This window comes from Hemitrygon akajei, chromosome 5, assembly GCF_048418815.1.
Source record: "Hemitrygon akajei chromosome 5, sHemAka1.3, whole genome shotgun sequence".
Classification (NCBI taxonomy): domain Eukaryota; kingdom Metazoa; phylum Chordata; class Chondrichthyes; order Myliobatiformes; family Dasyatidae; genus Hemitrygon; species Hemitrygon akajei.
The window spans coordinates 40,875,026-40,893,261 of record NC_133128.1 but is presented as its reverse complement, the minus strand read 5'-3'; the positions used below and the strand labels follow the sequence as shown (position 1 = coordinate 40,893,261).

Sequence of the window (18,236 nt, the reverse complement as noted above, 5' to 3'; positions counted from 1 at the left end):
CATATTGTAGTTAAAATATATTCATAATATGTGAAAATAATTTGCAATTACTATATCATAGAGAACATTTAAGCATACATTTACTTAATCTTTAATGAAGGATAATAGTTCTGCAAATGTTTTTATTTGTTTCTCAAGATATTGGATACTTTTTAAAATCAGATGTCATATTGTTCCGTAGAGTCCTATAATAGTTCTTCCTAGTCATTGGCTCCCTGTTGAGTTTAAGATCTCAGTCTGCACAGGCGCTTACTGCCGGATATTCTGTGCATTCCTTCTACGGACTGGAGAAGGAATTTTAAAAATGTTAACAGTAAACTAATAAATAATTCGTTGTTTATATCAAGATGCGATTGAAGGAGAAGTGAGAGAAATTGCACGAAATCGTACTTTCATTGGTATATTTGCTCAGTTGAAGCATTGGAGTGATATTGTCCGTTCAACCCGTGTTGACCCGAGATTTATTCTTGGGCTAATGTTGAAGGCGCTATTCTCACTAGCGTCGCGAAGTGTTGGTCTGGGCAGAGATGCTAATAGCAGCCCGTGATTCCCATTCCAAGCTGTTACTGGGCGAGTCCTGCTGGAAACTGTATGTATACGATTCTTAGAAAAGCAAACAATCGGCCTTGTCAGGAATGCTGCTTGTTGTTAAATCATGTTGGCATTGCTAACTTGGGCAATGGTCATGTGAGGAATGGTCATTAGGGAGAACTGGAATTGGCAGTGGAATGGAATGGAATTCCAGCTTGCTATTGTCACTATAAAGTGTTGCTGCTTGCTTTATTTTTGCTCTTGCTCATGATCATCTACAGACTTCAACAACATTAAAAACACATCCAAGTTGGCTTGAATAGGATGTGTGACATTTCAGGAAACGCCTGTTAAATTCACCATTGTATAATACTAGACCTTGGACCTGACATGAATGAAGCTTTGATATGTAAACAACTCATTCATAACTATAAAAATGCTAATAAAGATTACCACAATACGCCATGGAGGAATTCTTCCATATTTAGATTATTTAGTATTTATTATTATCAATCCTTTACTGAGTTAGTCAAATTATTTCTCAACACATACTGTGCGTTAAGTTGTCCAGCAATTGTAGTATCAGATATTTTGGGTATTTCCACAAAACTTTGGTATTATTCTGACGCAGTTGTTAGGAATAAAACTATAAATATAGTCAATGATAATTCCAGCTGTAGTTACAAAGTATGGGTTAGGACTTACCGTCCAGAATCATGTAACGAGAAAACTCAGAAGGAGGCCTTCAATTTATTATGGTAAACATAGCCCCAAAAAGTTTGCCATCTTATAATTCTCAAATCCACAATATTTGACTATTCCTGTAGATTTTACAATCTGTTCAGGCACCTGAGTTTCAGCTATCTGTGAACTATAAGCCCATAAGACATAGGAGTAGAATTCAATGCCAAATTCAAAGTCAACAATACTCCTTAAATTTCTATTCAAACATCAAATATTCATAAATTCAATATGTGATGAAGATAAAATAAATCAGTTTTAAGAAATCCAATACAACTTCAAAAGTTTTAAGACTTCAAATTTGGTTGGAAATAATCGGCTCTAGATGTTTAGAATCAAAATCAGGTTTAATATCACCTGCATATGTCATGAAATTTATACAGTATTCATATAATGGCTTGGCTTAAAGTGCTGTAAAGGCAACCAGTTAGTCTGTGGAGTTCGTTTCCACAGGCAGTTGTGGAGGCCAAGTCTTTATGTATATTTAAGGCAGAGACAGACAGATTCTTGATTGGTCAGGACATGGAGAGATACAGGGAGAAGGCAGGAGATTGGAGCTGAGAGGAAAATTGGATCAGCCATGATGAAATGGTGGAGCAGATCCAATAGGCCAAATGGCCCAGTTCTGCTCCTATATCTTAAAATCTTATTATGGTCTTATATACACTTCGAATACACAAAGTATGCATTTAGAATGGGTTGGGAATCGGCAACAGATATTAACTTTATAGATGCCAGTAACTTTTAAAAATGGAAAAAAAAATTAAAACAGCACCTCTGCAGATAGACCATAAGACATAGGAACAGAATTATGCCATTCGGCCATTGAGTCTGCTCTGCCATTCCATCATGGCTGATTTATTATCCCTCTCAACCCCATTCTCCTGTCTTCTCAGCATAACTTTTGATACCTTTACTAATGAAGAACCTATCAACCTGCAGAAAAAATACACCCAATGACTTATCCCCCACAGCCATCTGTGGCAATGAACACTGCACATTCACCACCCTCTGGATAAAGAACCTACTCCTCATCTCTGTTCTAAAGGGACATCCCAATATCCTGTGGCTGTCCCCTCCGGTCCTAGACTCCCTGATTGTAGGAAACATTCTCTTTATATCCAATAGGTTTTAATGGGCTGCATTCTTCTTAATTGTTCCACGGATTCTGCCTGAACTTAGACTTTACAGAGAAGCTGGAGCTTTTCTGAAGATCAGGGAAATGATGGTACAGCAGAAAAACAGCACTGTAGTCAGTGATGTAGAGCCAGAGATGATAAGGAAGGATTCTACAAACAAGTTGAAGCAAGCTTTGGCTGGCTGTTCTAACTTAAGCACAAACACTTTCATAGGGCGTGTATGGAGAAAAGAATCTCCTTGACATAATGGCTGGGTTATAATATTTTGAATGGAATATAGACTTTCACAGATTAACATTCATTGATGGATCAGAAGGAATGGCAATCTGATTGATCCTTGCTCTAGACACCCTGAATTTATAATGAGCCACCTTGGCACTTAAACAATTTCAACCATGAAATTGCGGTTTACTTGATGATTCTTTTCTTTGAATAAGACAGAATGGATATTATAAAAACTAAGCACATTTCTAAATATATACAGGCATTATACTTATAACTGTCAGCCTAAGCTCCAAAGCCATATTTAAGCTTGCTGACAACACCACTGTCGTTGGCCAAATCAAAGGTGGTGACAAATCAGCATATAGGAGGGAGGCTGAAATATGCCACAACAACCACCTCTCAGTTACATCAGCAAGATCAAGGAGCTGATTATTGACTGCAAGAGAAGGAAACTGCAGGTCCATGAGCCAGTCATCACAAGGAGCAGAGGTGGTCAGCTTTAAAATTTAAATTCCTTGGTATTATGATTTCAGAGGATCTGTCCTGGGCCCAGCACGTAATTGTCATTACAGAGAAAGCATGGCAGCACCTCTACTACGGTAGTTTGTACAGATTTGGCATGTAATCTAAAGCTTTGACAAACTTCTAGAAGTGAACGGTGGGGAGTACAACTGACCGGTCGCATCACAGCCTGGTATGGAAGCACCAGTGCCTTTGAATGGAAAAGCGGACAAGATATAGTGGATACAGCCCCTCCATCAGGGGTAAAGCCTCCCCCACCACTGAGCGTATCTATAAAGAACACTCATCGATTATAAAGGACCCCCACCACCCAGGCCATGCTCTCTTCTCGCTGCTGCCATCAGGAAGGAGGTACAGGAGCCTCAGGACCAACGCTACCAGGTTCAGGAACAGTTATTACCCCTCAACCATCAGACTCTTGAAGCAGAGAGGATATCTTTACTCAACTTCATTCACCCAGACACTGAGCTGTTCCCACACTTATGGACTCACTTTCAATGACTCATGTTCTCAATATTTATTGCTTACTTATTTATTATTATTTTGTTTGGTGTTTTCCTTCTTTTTGTACCTACACAGTATGTTGTTTTTTTTGCACATTGGTTGTTTGTCCATCTTGTTGTGTGCAGTTTTTCATTGACTCTATTGTGTTTCTTTGTACTTACTGCGAATGCCCACAAGAAAATGAATCTCAGTGTGACATATGGTGACATATACGTACTTTGATAAAAAACTACTTTGAATAGTTCAGTATTTGCAAGCATGAACAAAGTAATGTAAGATACAATACAAATCTTTACATTAGAGCAACCTAGTGCCCTATAAATAGTCTGCAGATATGCTCATATCTCTGTCAGATTTTCTCCCACAGATGCTGTCTGATCTTCTGAGTATTTCCAGATTTTTTGATTTAATTTATGATTTATTGTATACGTAGTATTTTGCTTTTGGATTATTGTTTTACACAACTCTCACATTATGTCCAGAATAAAGGTGCCTGAATACATATTTTACCATTTACATGTTTAAAAATTTTGTTTTATTTTGTGTAAATCATTCTAATGACATTACTTAGTCTATTTCCTAACTCTATAGTGCAAATATTCCCTGATGTCTATTTAAATCTTGACCGAAACAACTCTGGATATAATGTACATAACTACCCCGTATCAAAAATTTGCACTAATTTCCTTTTTCTTTCTCATTTATGATCTTTAGCACATCTCTGAAAAGTCCACTCATTCTCCCTCAAGATCCTTAGTTAATAAAGCCACTGTCATAGGTCAAGGACTAGAGCATTATTTTTAGATTAATGAATTACATAAGCTTGACATAATTAATCTTATTCATTCAGAATGTAAAAATATCTTAATAAATTATGCAGATGCTGGAAATTCTGAAATAAGAACATAAAGCCCTGGAAAAACTTCACGGTGTAAAATGGAAAAATGTTGCCTGATCTGTCAAGTGTTTCCAGTGTTTCCAGTTTTAACTCAAGGTCTCAGCATTCCAAAACAAATTAGTGAAGTGCATGATATTAGAGATCCGTCCCTTGCACCATTTATCCATGGTTACATAGGATAGCTCCATACAACCATGGTCCTTGTGCAGGCTTTTTGTAAACTTTAATCTGTTATTTTGCTCCTAAGTATTTTTTTCTCTCACAAATGTATATTGTTTCCTTTTGAAAGTAACTATATCCAATCTATAACCAATATGCTTTCAACTAATGTATTTTGGATTTTAGCAATGGATGACATTATAACATTAATTTCTTCTCACCTCTCTTTGTTCTTTCTCAAATTATCTCAAATCTTATTTATCTATCTATATATCTTGTTCCCTGAAAAGAGTGAGTTCTTTTTTGTTTAAACATACATTCTTAACATATGTGACTGTCTTTTCATGCAATCAAACACCATATAAAACTAATACAATTAATTCCAGTTAATTAGGCCATCAGTTATTGGGGCAGCCACTTATTTGGGACAACACTTAAAGAACAAAACCTAATCGAGAAACGAGCCAGGATTCCCTTCATTTACTTGGGACACGATGCCATGAAATTGGAGCAGGAGATTGTTTCCAAACAGTTTCTAACTAGTGTCAGTCACGTGCACCTGCATGCACACCAAACACAACACTGTGCTTTGAGCAAATTGTTTTTAAATAGCATATGTTTGCGTTCAAAAATCAGTGATTTTTGTCACTGATAGTTGGTGAGAAATAAGCAGAAAGACAATTCAGAACTGTTTTGCTCACTGTGGTTTCAACATTTAGACTCGGGGATGCCAGAAACGCTGGGAATGAAAAGGTTTCAAAGGTACATTTAATGTTGGAGAAATGTATACAATATACATCCTGAAATGCTTTTTCTTCACAGAACATCCATGAGAAACAGGGGAGTGTCCCTAAAAAATGAATGACAGTTAAATGTTAGAACCCCAAAGACCCTCCCCAGCTCCCCTCCCTCCCACGCATAAGTGGCAGCAAGGATGGATCCCCCCTCTGCCCAGCAGCAAAAAAAACATCCATACCCAGTACCGAGCACTCATGCATGCAGCAAAGCAACAGCAAAGACGCAGACTTGCAGTTCTCCAAAGAATACTCATTCACCTGGTATTCGACATACCACAGGCTCTCTCTCCCTCCCCAATAAGGGAGAAAGAGGTGTCTCTGTTTCAAAGTGAGAGGGGAGACATAACAAACAACTCACTGGTTTATGATGTTAAAAGTCCATTGCGCTGCTTTTTCCTGAGCTCTGTGCCCAAAGCCTTAGATATTCTGACTCCCACAACACACTGATATCCTGCCTGGACACCGACCTCTGATCCCCCGTCTCCAGAGACACAAAATCTTGGGCCTTCAGAGGTGAATGAAACCCTTAGGCTGTGCTCTTGGCGTGCCAAATAACAGCCAGTCGTGAAGCCCTGAGAGCGGGTCCCATTCCCACAAAGAACCGAAGTCAGCGTGTAACTCCAGGTCAGGGTCTTCAAAAGAACCCTGAAAGGGAAAAATAGAGATATTAAAGATGGAAACAGAGCTGTATCCGAAGATGCCAGCAAAGGAGTCACTGTTAGGCGCCATTGATTCTCCTAAGCTGGAATGATTTCACTACTTCAAAAAGTTAGAACGTATGAAGAATTTGAAGGTACGGACAGTCATCTTGAACGTTACAATGGAAATGTGGATTTGGAGGATGCAGTTGTCAACAGTTGTATGAAGACATTATCTGCATAAGGTGTTTGAACTGATTTCATTAATTTACAGTGACATGGATGAATTCCTCTGTTGATCAGTATTAGGAACTAATACACAGTTTTGTAGTACTGCAGCAATGATGGTAGTATTCTAATTTGTTCTGCATTTCTTTTAAATACATAATTTGTTACTCATTTTGTCTTTTTAAACATTTTTAACTATTCCCATGAAATTGGCTAATTGTAGGAGTGGCTTAATTGGGCCAAAATGTACTGATTTTGTCCCAATTAACTGGAATCCAGTGTATTTATTATAGCATGGTTAAGAATTTTTCTCTTTAATTGTGAAGCATGATTGGCTGATTTGCTATCATTCTACTAATGAAACCAAATTGCATGAAATTGCTTCAATCTGTTGTTTGGCTGATAGTCAATAATATCTCCATAAACAGAAGGTAATTTTATGAAATGGAACAGAAAATTGTTGTAAAAATTTGAACCAATGTCAGGGCAAAAACAGGATAGTCAATGAGCAGCATTTGGAAAGGGAAAGAGAACTAGAGTAGCAGTTCAGGTTGGTGACCTTTTCTTTGAAATAAGTGTGTTTCCTGTTAGTTGATCAAATAAGGACTGATAGCATTTAGTGATTACAGCTGAAACATTTTGCCTTCAGTCACAAGCATGTTGCATCTATGACGAGCCTCTAGGCAAATTAATGTTGTAAGTCTCTCTTTAAAATGGTGTTATTTTTTTTATATTTTGAGAAGCCACTGCAATTTGTAATCATAATGATTTGATTTTTTGTTACTAGGTTGCTAATTATATTCTAATGTTGCACTACTTTTCAACTTAGTAATGAGAATGTTGTATGGTTTATTTTATAATATTTCTTGAGTTTGACATTTTAATTGCTAATAACAAACTAAGAGAAACAATTTAAAAAGGTACATTCTTTCTAGTGGTGAACAACTTTCTGTAAAATTTATCACTGGTTTGCTCATTCATATCAACTCCACAAATATTCTGACTCCACTCTCTTCTGAGATACAAGAATTCCAGATGCTTTTCATTGTATCGGTTTGCCTTTACTTTTTTTTTGTAGATGGCATGTCTGATACTTTATGGAAATTAAATTAAGCAATAAAATTCCCAATGAGAATTCTTGTGTCTAAACTTGGTAGGTTAACTTTGTCAGTTAACATGTTTAGTTGTTGACATGCTTGAATGAAGTGACAACCTTTTTTAACAATGCCTGGTATAATGATTAGTGGAGTGTACAAAGAATATAGTGCAGTATTTCTAAGTAACATTAAATCTTGAACATCCTAAGAATAGTTTTAAAAAATTATAAAACTTAGATTTGGAAATTTATGACTTTTAAAAACGTATCATGAACAGACTGCCCGAAGTACCTGCATTTTGAACATAGTTGTGTCGTAGGCATGAAAACAGGTGCCAGTGAGTACAGAACGGCAATCTGAATAAGGTACATTTATTCAGATTGAAGTACATTTTCCACTTCATTGTTACGCTTCTTGCCCCCTGCTGCATGACTAAAAGTAGTGGAAAAGACATACAGGACCTATGTCCAAAATAGATGCACTGCAATTTCAGATATGCTGCCAAGGAGCCCGAATATTAGGGTACAAAAGTATCATTCTCAGCTCCCCTCTTTGGCTTCCCCTCCATAGTGATCAGTATCTATTCTTCCCCTGAGATCACTGAGCCCATAGTGGGAACTGCAGGTTTCCAGTGGAACTCCTGCCAAGTCTGGGGATCGGCTGTTTGAGAAGAGGGGCACTGCTTTCCTCTGCTTTTAATATGTGGACTCATTTCTCTTGTTTTCTGAGCAATCACAAATTAGGAATGCCCAGGAGGGAAGTAGGGTGAATGCATTTTCAGAGAGTTTTTGAACATTTTCCTAGCATGGTTTTCCCTCAGAGCTGAACGAATGTATTCAGGGCCTCCTTACTGGAGACGTTTGCTGGCGTGATGATGCTGATATTGCTGCATTTATTCTTCACGAGGATTTGGAGTACTTGGGGGAGCTGATGGCCCTCATATCTTTTTTCTGCACCTGAAATGCTTGTTGCCTATAGCCCAAGTCTTGAAAACATATAGAAGGTCAGGAATCGCCACAATACAGTAGACTAATGCCCTTGAATGGAAAAGCCTACAAGAAGCATTGGATATATTCCAGTCCATCCCAGGAAAAGCGCTCCCACCGTTAAGCACGTCTATAAGGAGTGCGGTCACAAGAAAGCAGCGTCGACCATCGAGGATCCCCGTGGTTCAGGACACACTCTCTTCCCGTTGCTGTCATCAGGAAGGGGGCACAGGAGCCCTGGGTCCCATCCACCAGGCTCAGAAGCAGTTAGTAGCCTTCAGCCATCAGGCTCCTGAACCAGCATGGATAACTTTACTCACTACGACAGTGGACCAATGGACTGTACAACTCATGCTCTCACTATAGTGTGTGTTGCTTGAATTTCCAGCATCTGCAGATTTCCTCGTGCTCAGTATTATTTCTTTGTCAGATTTTGAGTTTGTCTTTTCAACGTTGTTTGACAGTATTTGGGTAGCTTTTCATTGATCTTATTGTATTTCTTTGTTCCTGTGAATGCCCACAAGAAAATGACTCTGACCGTAGTAGTGATGTACAACTACTTTGCTAATAAATTTACTAGGTTTCAAGAAAGTCTGGTCTATGTGGACTGTAATCAGGAAATGGTGAAATTGTCATTAAAAACTTCGTGGGTTAGAATTACTTGAATGCTGAAGGTGAATCTTCCTGATCACTTCCATCCTTGGAAATAGTTTTGGTGTCCAGCTGTACAGGCCAGTTTTCAGTCTGATGTTTGCCTGTTATCTGGGTATTAAACACATATAATGCAGATATTGAATTTGTCCATTAAAACCAGCATGAAAAGTTGTCTGTTTTATAAGGGAAATCTATAGTATATTCACTGAATTTCTATCTTGTGGGATGTGATAATATGTGAAATATTTCCATAACCAGGCTTGCTGTTTCAGAGCCGCGCTGTGATGTCTTAATTTGCTGGATACTCCCACGTGTGTGTTGGAAGTGTAGAATGTAATTGATTTTAAATGTTCATATCTTGGATATGTTTTTTCTAAAAGCAAGTTTTATACTGGGCATTGCTTTACTCAGAGTGATTCAGTTCCCCTGTTTAATTTCAAATTTGCCACATACTTCAACCTGCGCATGATTGATTATTAAATATTTGCAACTTGTACTGGATTTAAAACATAGAACATTACAGCACAGTGCAGGTTCTTCAGCCCATAATATTGTGCTGACATTTAACCTACTCTAAGCTTAATCTAACACCTCCCTCCTACATATCCCTCCATTTTTCTATCATCCATGTGCTTATTTAAGAGGTTCTCAAATGCCACAAATGCATATCCCTCTACCATTCTCCTGCCACACTCTTATGTTTTTAAAAAAAACACTGCTGACATTTTCCCCTATACTTTCCTCCAGTCACCTTAAAATTATACCTCCTCATATTAGCCTGGGGGTAAAAATCTCCAGCTTTCCACTTGATCTATCCCTCTCAACATCTTCTACACCTCTACCAGATCACTTATTAACCTCCTTTTCTTCAAAGGTATAAAATTCTGCAGCATCCAAGGCCCATGTTGTTATAGGAGGCAATGATTAGGTCTGGCTTAATTTGTGCACAGAATATTTTTCTTCACTCACTCTACCCTTGTGGAGTGAGCAAAGGAACTTGGGTAGGTTTGAGTAATGTTGGAGGGGGAGGACACAGGAGATGGAGGTTTGAGGTTTGGAGCTTCATTTGGAGAGTGGGGTAGTTCATTAGCTCCAGAAGTTGTGATGGAGATCAGGGGGATGAATTCAATGAGAGCCACTGCTGGACTGGTGATTGGAGCCAGAATTGAAAATACTGGGAAAAGAAGAATTCTGCCCCATCAGTGAGGGCATGTGCAATCTGAAGCCTGTTTATTTTATTTTTATTTAGCCATGCAGCACAAAATGGGCCTTTCCGGCTCTTTGAACCTCAGTGCCCAGCAACCCCTGTCCTAACCTAACCACAGGACAATTTACAATGACCAGTTAAGCTATGTGGTTTTATTTGGTTTTAAGTCAACTTCTAATGTACTTTTTCATCAATGGGTTATTTCTGAATTAATTCTGCCATCTAGGTAAGCACATGACCAAGAAAACTTTGTATGAAGGTATGTATGATGAGCAGCAGGGGAAAGAATGAATGATTGGGTTTGAAAATGGTGGTAGGTCAAATAGAAATATATTTCTCTAAACAGATATTTGGAGTTTAGTTCAATATCTCATGGAAATAGCGGCACTTCAGACAAGGCATCATGCCTTTAACCTAAGGTGATATTTCAGCAGAATGCTATGTGTCCTAATCTGTTTTGGATTTCAGAAGTATTCTCGAGTTCAGCTGTTCATGCCTCCTTCAGTTCCCAATTAATGCTGGGCTAATTAAACTCGGCCAAGCTAAAGGGAATGTCAAAGTTCACAGCAACTCTGGATGGAAGAGGGGAAATCAAGCAGATGTCTATGAAAATTTGTCTTTGTAAACTTGCTCTGGGAACTTGACCACGTTATTGGGCTTCCCTGAAGTTACATCATTTAGTTTGATATTCAGTATATGTGCAGGCAGAACTTAAGGTGCAAATTCAAAGGTTCATTTATTATCAAAGTGTACAACACTGCAATTCTTCTCCAGGTAGCCATGAAAGCCCATAGCTTCCTGACAGTGACAACACATGTAAATAGGGTGGTAGAGTATGCTTGCCTTCGAGTATAAACATCGGAAAGTCATGTTGTAGCTGTATAAAACTTAGGCCAGGCCACATTTGAAGTCTTGTGTGCAGTTCTAGTCATCGCATTATAGGAAATATGTATAGGCTGTGGTGTAAAAGAGGTTCATCAAGATGTTTCCTAACTTCATAGGGTGAGAGTGAACTGACTAAGATTTATAAAATTATGAGAGGCATAGGCAGGGTAGGTAGTCTGAGACTTTTTCCTAGGATAGAAATATCAACTACTAGGGGGGGTTGTAACTTTAAGGAGAGAGGAATAGTTTTAATGAGATTTATAAGGTAAATGTTATTGTTTTACACAAGAGAATGGTAGGTGCTTGGAATATGCTGCCGGGGGAGGTGGTGGAAACTCATACAACAGCAACAGTTAAGAGGCAAAGCATTGATGAGAAAGACCATATGTAGCCAGATGTGTAGGGTAACTGCAATCAACTGCCCTCCAGTTTTTAAATTACATTTAGTAAATATGTGCCACATTTTACACTTAGCAGTGTTTGCTTGTGAAATTTGTTGAACTTTTCTATGATGTCGCTGCTGGCTGTCTGAGACCGATGTGATAAAACTTGTAGTAGTACAACACTAGAACGATATGGGACTTGTAGACGTGAAGGAACTGGTTTAAATGCACCATCCTCAGCACAGATGAATATATGACTTGTAGACATGAAGGAATTAGTTTTATGCCTTTTTACTTAAATGCACCATGATCAGCACAGATGCACAAATAAAGGGCATTGAAACCAGAGGGACACCATAGTGAGCAATAATGAGGCAGTGTTTGAGGTCTCGTGCTAATACCATGAATCTATTCAGCCTCTGTATTCCTTTTGGATGGGATGAAAGCTTTGGGAATGACTGAACCAAGCTACAATAAAGTAAATGTATCAATGTAAGCTCTTCTTTTAAGAAAAAAGGGGCAAGGTAAGGCCACAGACCGTCACCAACAAAAGGAGGCCCTGCAGAAATCAGCTGTCGATAATTAATCGTGTTCTCTCAGATTGATACAAATAATAAGTATTCTTAGAATCACAAAATCTTATTGCTCAAGAGTCCATTCAGCCCATCAAGTTCCATTAAGCATTCTGTCTGGACGTGTAACAGCTTGGTATGGCAACTGCCCTGCCCGTGACGGTAAGGAACTGCAGGGAGTTGTGGTTGCAGGAACCAGCCTCCTCTTCATGGAGTCTGTCTATATTTCTCACTGCCTCGTAAAGCAGCCAGTGTAATCAGAGACCCTGCCCACCCTGGACACTCTGTCTTCTCCACTCTCCCGATGGGCAGACGATAAAAAAGACTCCACTAGGCGTGAGGACAGCTTCTATCCCACTATTACGAGACCCTGCAATGGACTTCTTGTATGATCAGACAGACTCTTGGCCTCAGAATCCACCTCATAGTGATCTTGCACTTTATTGTTCACCTACACAGCAGTTTTTTGGTAGCTTTTACACTTTATTTTGCATTATTCTTGTTGCATTATTCCTGCTGAGTGTATTATCATACAGTACACTTGATCTGTATTGGCATTATGCAAGGCGAGGTTTTCAATGTATTTTGGTACAGGTGACAATCAGTCAATGCAAACATATTCATGCTATCTCTTTGAAAGAAATACACATTGTCACTCTTTCCATGTTAGCCTGGAAGGGTAGATAGCAGAAACCTGATTCCTGCCACCACTGGGCATCCTGCCTCGTGTATTCCTGCCACCACTGGGTATCCTGCCTCGTGTATTCCTGCCACCACTGGGCATCCTGCCTCGTGTATTCCTGCCACCACTGGGTATCCTGCCTCGTGTATTCCTGGCACCACTGGGTATCCTGCCTCGTGTATTCCTGCCACCACTGGGTATCCTGCCTCGTGTATTCCTGCCACCACTGGGCGTCCTGCCTCGTGTATTCCTGCCACCACTGGGCGTCCTGCCTCGTGTATTCCTGCCACCACTGGGAGTCCTGCCTCGTGTATTCCTGCCACCACTGGGTATCCTGTCTCGTGTATTCCTGCCACCACTGGGAGTCCTGTCTCGTGTATTCCTGCCACCAATGGGTATCCTGCCTCGTGTATTCCTGCCACCACTGGGAGTCCTGCCTCGTGTATTCCTGCCACCACTGGGTATCCTGCCTCGTGTATTCCTGCCACCACTGGGAATCCTGCCTTGTGTATTCCTGTCACCACTGGGTATCCTGCCTCGTGTATTCCTGCCACCACTGGGCATCCTGCCTCGTGTATTCCTGCCACCACTGGGTATCCTGCCTCGTGTATTCCTGCCACCACTGGGCATCCTGCCTCGTGTATTCCTGCCACCACTGGGCATCCTGCCTCGTGTATTCCTGCCACCACTGGGCATCCTGCCTCGTGTATTCGTGCCACCACTGGGTATCCTGCCTCGTGTATTCGTGCCACCACTGGGCATCCTGCCTCGTGTATTCCTGCCACCACTGGGTATCCTGCCTCGTGTATTCGTGCCACCACTGGGCATCCTGCCTCGTGTATTCCTGCCACCACTGGGTATCCTGCCTCGTGTATTCGTGCCACCACTGGGCATCCTGCCTCGTGTATTCCTGCCACCACTGGGTATCCTGCCTCGTGTATTCGTGCCACCACTGGGTATCCTGCCTCGTGTATTCCTGCCACCACTGGGTATCCTGCCTCGTGTATTCCTGCCACCACTGGGCATCCTGCCTCGTGTATTCCTGCCACCACTGGGTATCCTGCCTCGTGTATTCGTGCCACCACTGGGTATCCTGCCTCGTGTATTCCTGCCACCACTGGGTATCCTGCCTCGTGTATTCCTGCCACCACTGGGTATCCTGCCTCGTGTATTCCTGCCACCACTGGGTATCCTGCCTCGTGTATTCCTGCCACCACTGGGTATCCTGCCTCGTGTATTCCTGCCACCACTGGGTATCCTGCCTCGTGTATTCCTGCCACCACTGGGTATCCTGCCTCGTGTATTCCTGCCACCACTGGGCATCCTGCCTCGTGTATTCGTGCCACCACTGGGTATCCTGCCTCGTGTATTCGTGCCACCACTGGGAATCCTGCCTCGTGTATTCCTGCCACCACTGGGTATCCTGCCTCGTGTATTCCTGCCACCACTGGGAATCCTGCCTCGTGTATTCGTGCCACCACTGGGAATCCTGCCTCGTGTATTCGTGCCACCACTGGGAATCCTGCCTCGTGTATTCCTGCCACCACTGGGTATCCTGCCTCGTGTATTCGTGCCACCACTGGGCATCCTGCCTCGTGTATTCGTGCCACCACTGGGAATCCTGCCTCGTGTATTCCTGCCACCACTGGGAATCCTGCCTCGTGTATTCCTGCCACCACTGGGTATCCTGCCTCGTGTATTCGTGCCACCACTGGGCATCCTGCCTCGTGTATTCCTGCCACCACTGGGAATCCTGCCTCGTGTATTCCTGCCACCACTGGGTATCCTGCCTCGTGTATTCCTGTCACCACTGGGCATCCTGCCTCGTGTATTCCTGTCACCACTGGGAATCCTGCCTCGTGTATTCGTGCCACCACTGGGCATCCTGCCTCGTGTATTCCTGCCACCACTGGGAATCCTGCCTCGTGTATTCGTGCCACCACTGGGCATCCTGCCTCGTGTATTCGTGCCACCACTGGGCATCCTGCCTCGTGTATTCCTGCCACCACTGGGCATCCTGCCTCGTGTATTCCTGCCACCACTGGGCATCCTGCCTCGTGTATTCCTGTCACCACTGGGAATCCTGCCTCGTGTATTCGTGCCACCACTGGGTATCCTGCATCGTGTATTCGTGCCACCACTGGGAATCCTGCCTCGTGTATTCCTGCCACCACTGGGAATCCTGCCTCGTGTATTCGTGCCACCACTGGGCATCCTGCCTCGTGTATTCCTGCCACCACTGGGCATCCTGCCTCGTGTATTCCTGCCACCACTGGGCATCCTGCCTCGTGTATTCCTGCCACCACTGGGCATCCTGCCTCGTGTATTCCTGCCACCACTGGGTATCCTGCCTCGTGTATTCCTGTCACCACTGGGCATCCTGCCTCGTGTATTCCTGTCACCACTGGGAATCCTGCCTCGTGTATTCGTGCCACCACTGGGTATCCTGCCTCGTGTATTCCTGGCACCACTGGGCATCCTGCCTCGTGTATTCCTGCCACCACTGGGTATCCTGCCTCGTGTATTCGTGCCACCACTGGGTATCATGCCTCGTGTATTCGTGCCACCACTGGGAATCCTGCCTCGTGTATTCCTGCCACCACTGGGCGTCCTGCCTCGTGTATTCCTGCCACCACTGGGCATCCTGCCTCGTGTATTCCTGCCACCACTGGGCATCCTGCCTCGTGTATTCCTGCCACCACTGGGCATCCTGCCTCGTGTATTCCTGCCACCACTGGGTATCCTGCCTCGTGTATTCGTGCCACCACTGGGCATCCTGCCTCGTGTATTCCTGCCACCACTGGGTATCCTGCCTCGTGTATTCCTGCCACCACTGGGCATCCTGCCTCGTGTATTCCTGCCACCACTGGGTATCCTGCCTCGTGTATTCGTGCCACCACTGGGCATCCTGCCTCGTGTATTCGTGCCACCACTGGGCATCCTGCCTCGTGTATTCCTGCCACCACTGGGTATCCTGCCTCGTGTATTCCTGCCACCACTGGGTATCCTGCCTCGTGTATTCCTGCCACCACTGGGTATCCTGCCTCGTGTATTCCTGCCACCACTGGGTATCCTGCCTCGTGTATTCGTGCCACCACTGGGTATCCTGCCTCGTGTATTCCTGCCACCACTGGGTATCCTGCCTCGTGTATTCCTGCCACCACTGGGTATCCTGCCTCGTGTATTCCTGCCACCACTGGGTATCCTGCCTCGTGTATTCCTGCCACCACTGGGTATCCTGCCTCGTGTATTCCTGCCACCACTGGGTATCCTGCCTCGTGTATTCCTGCCACCACTGGGCATCCTGCCTCGTGTATTCGTGCCACCACTGGGCATCCTGCCTCGTGTATTCGTGCCACCACTGGGCATCCTGCCTCGTGTATTCGTGCCACCACTGGGAATCCTGCCTCGTGTATTCCTGCCACCACTGGGTATCCTGCCTCGTGTATTCGTGCCACCACTGGGCATCCTGCCTCGTGTATTCCTGCCACCACTGGGAATCCTGCCTCGTGTATTCGTGCCACCACTGGGAATCCTGCCTCGTGTATTCCTGGCACCACTGGGAATCCTGCCTCGTGTATTCCTGCCACCACTGGGTATCCTGCCTCGTGTATTCCTGTCACCACTGGGCATCCTGCCTCGTGTATTCCTGCCACCACTGGGCATCCTGCCTCGTGTATTCCTGCCACCACTGGGAGTCCTGCCTCGTGTATTCCTGCCACCACTGGGCATCCTGCCTCGTGTATTCGTGCCACCACTGGGAATCCTGCCTCGTGTATTCCTGTCACCACTGGGCATCCTGCCTCGTGTATTCGTGCCACCACTGGGCATCCTGCCTCGTGTATTCGTGCCACCACTGGGCATCCTGCCTCGTGTATTCGTGCCACCACTGGGAATCCTGCCTCGTGTATTCCTGGCACCACTGGGTATCCTGCCTCGTGTATTCCTGCCACCACTGGGTATCCTGCCTCGTGTATTCCTGTCACCACTGGGCATCCTGCCTCGTGTATTCGTGCCACCACTGGGCATCCTGCCTCGTGTATTCCTGGCACCACTGGGCATCCTGCCTCGTGTATTCGTGCCACCACTGGGCATCCTGCCTCGTGTATTCGTGCCACCACTGGGCATCCTGCCTCGTGTATTCCTGCCACCACTGGGTATCCTGCCTCGTGTATTCCTGGCACCACTGGGCATCCTGCCTCGTGTATTCCTGCCACCACTGGGTATCCTGCCTCGTGTATTCGTGCCACCACTGGGTATCATGCCTCGTGTATTCGTGCCACCACTGGGAATCCTGCCTCGTGTATTCCTGCCACCACTGGGCGTCCTGCCTCGTGTATTCGTGCCACCACTGGGCGTCCTGCCTCGTGTATTCCTGGCACCACTGGGCATCCTGCCTCGTGTATTGCTGGCACCACTGGGCATCCTGCCTCGTGTATTCCTGCCACCACTGGGTATCCTGCCTCGTGTATTCCTGCCACCACTGGGCATCCTGCCTCGTGTATTCCTGCCACCACTGGGCATCCTGCCTCGTGTATTCCTGCCACCACTGGGCATCCTGCCTCGTGTATTCCTGCCACCACTGGGCATCCTGCCTCGTGTATTCCTGCCACCATTGGGTATCCTGCCTCGTGTATTCCTGCCACCATTGGGTATCCTGCCTCGTGTATTCCTGCCACCACTGGGTATCCTGCCTCGTGTTCATTGTAGGATGTCATTTGAATCTTCTGCTCCAGAGTCTTCAACATGAGACTGCTTCCTTGTGTGTGCAGTACTTTGAAATAAGAATAGGACTCTAATCAGTGGAACGATGATGGAATTATCTGGCAGCATTAAGCAAAAGCTCAGAGTAGTCATGATGCTGAAAATTTGTCCCCTTTCCACATTTAAATCTAGGCTTCTGGTTTTGGTCAGAATTAGAATCCAAAGGTGCTGAAGTCATTTTCCAAGTTAAGTGAATTTTATCAATAATGGATCCAGATATGTTTGTTGACCGGGACAATGATGTAAATGCTCACTAACCCGGTACTTCCCTCATGTTCTGTTGGTCTGGACTCTAGTTGCTAAGTTATAAGCACTGTGGAGGATTGAAAATGTCAAAGCTGAACACGATACTGTAGTAATTTTATGTATTGCTCTGTATTGCTGCCACAAAAAAAGTTTCATGACATTTGTGAGTGATGATAAACCTGAATCTGATATGGGTCTCTATGTGGACTGAAAATGGGAAGGGGGCAGGGAGAGCGGAATCATGGTTAGGAAAAGGGGAAGGGAGTGGGAAGTACCAGAGAGGTATTCTGTGATCAATAAACCAATTGCTTTGAATCAGGCAACCTTGCACAAAAGTTTTGCACAGTACTCTATGATTCAAGCACAACATTTGCTACT

General features: G+C 43.8%; 1 protein-coding gene across 3 annotated transcripts in view; it reads left to right on the top strand.

Moving 5' to 3' along the window:
- LOC140727672 (uncharacterized) overlaps positions 1-18,236 on the top strand; it is a 55,079-nt gene that overhangs the window by 1,301 nt on the left and 35,542 nt on the right. Inside the window, exon 1 of one of the 3 annotated variants that reach the window (XM_073045310.1) lies at positions 421-589. The exons of 1 other annotated variant lie outside the window; for it this stretch is intronic. The gene's annotated coding sequence lies outside the window, so the exon portion shown is untranslated. Of the gene's footprint in view, positions 1-420; positions 590-6,992; positions 7,079-18,236 lie in introns of those variants that run through there. One more of the 3 variants, XM_073045309.1, reaches the window with a different exon arrangement.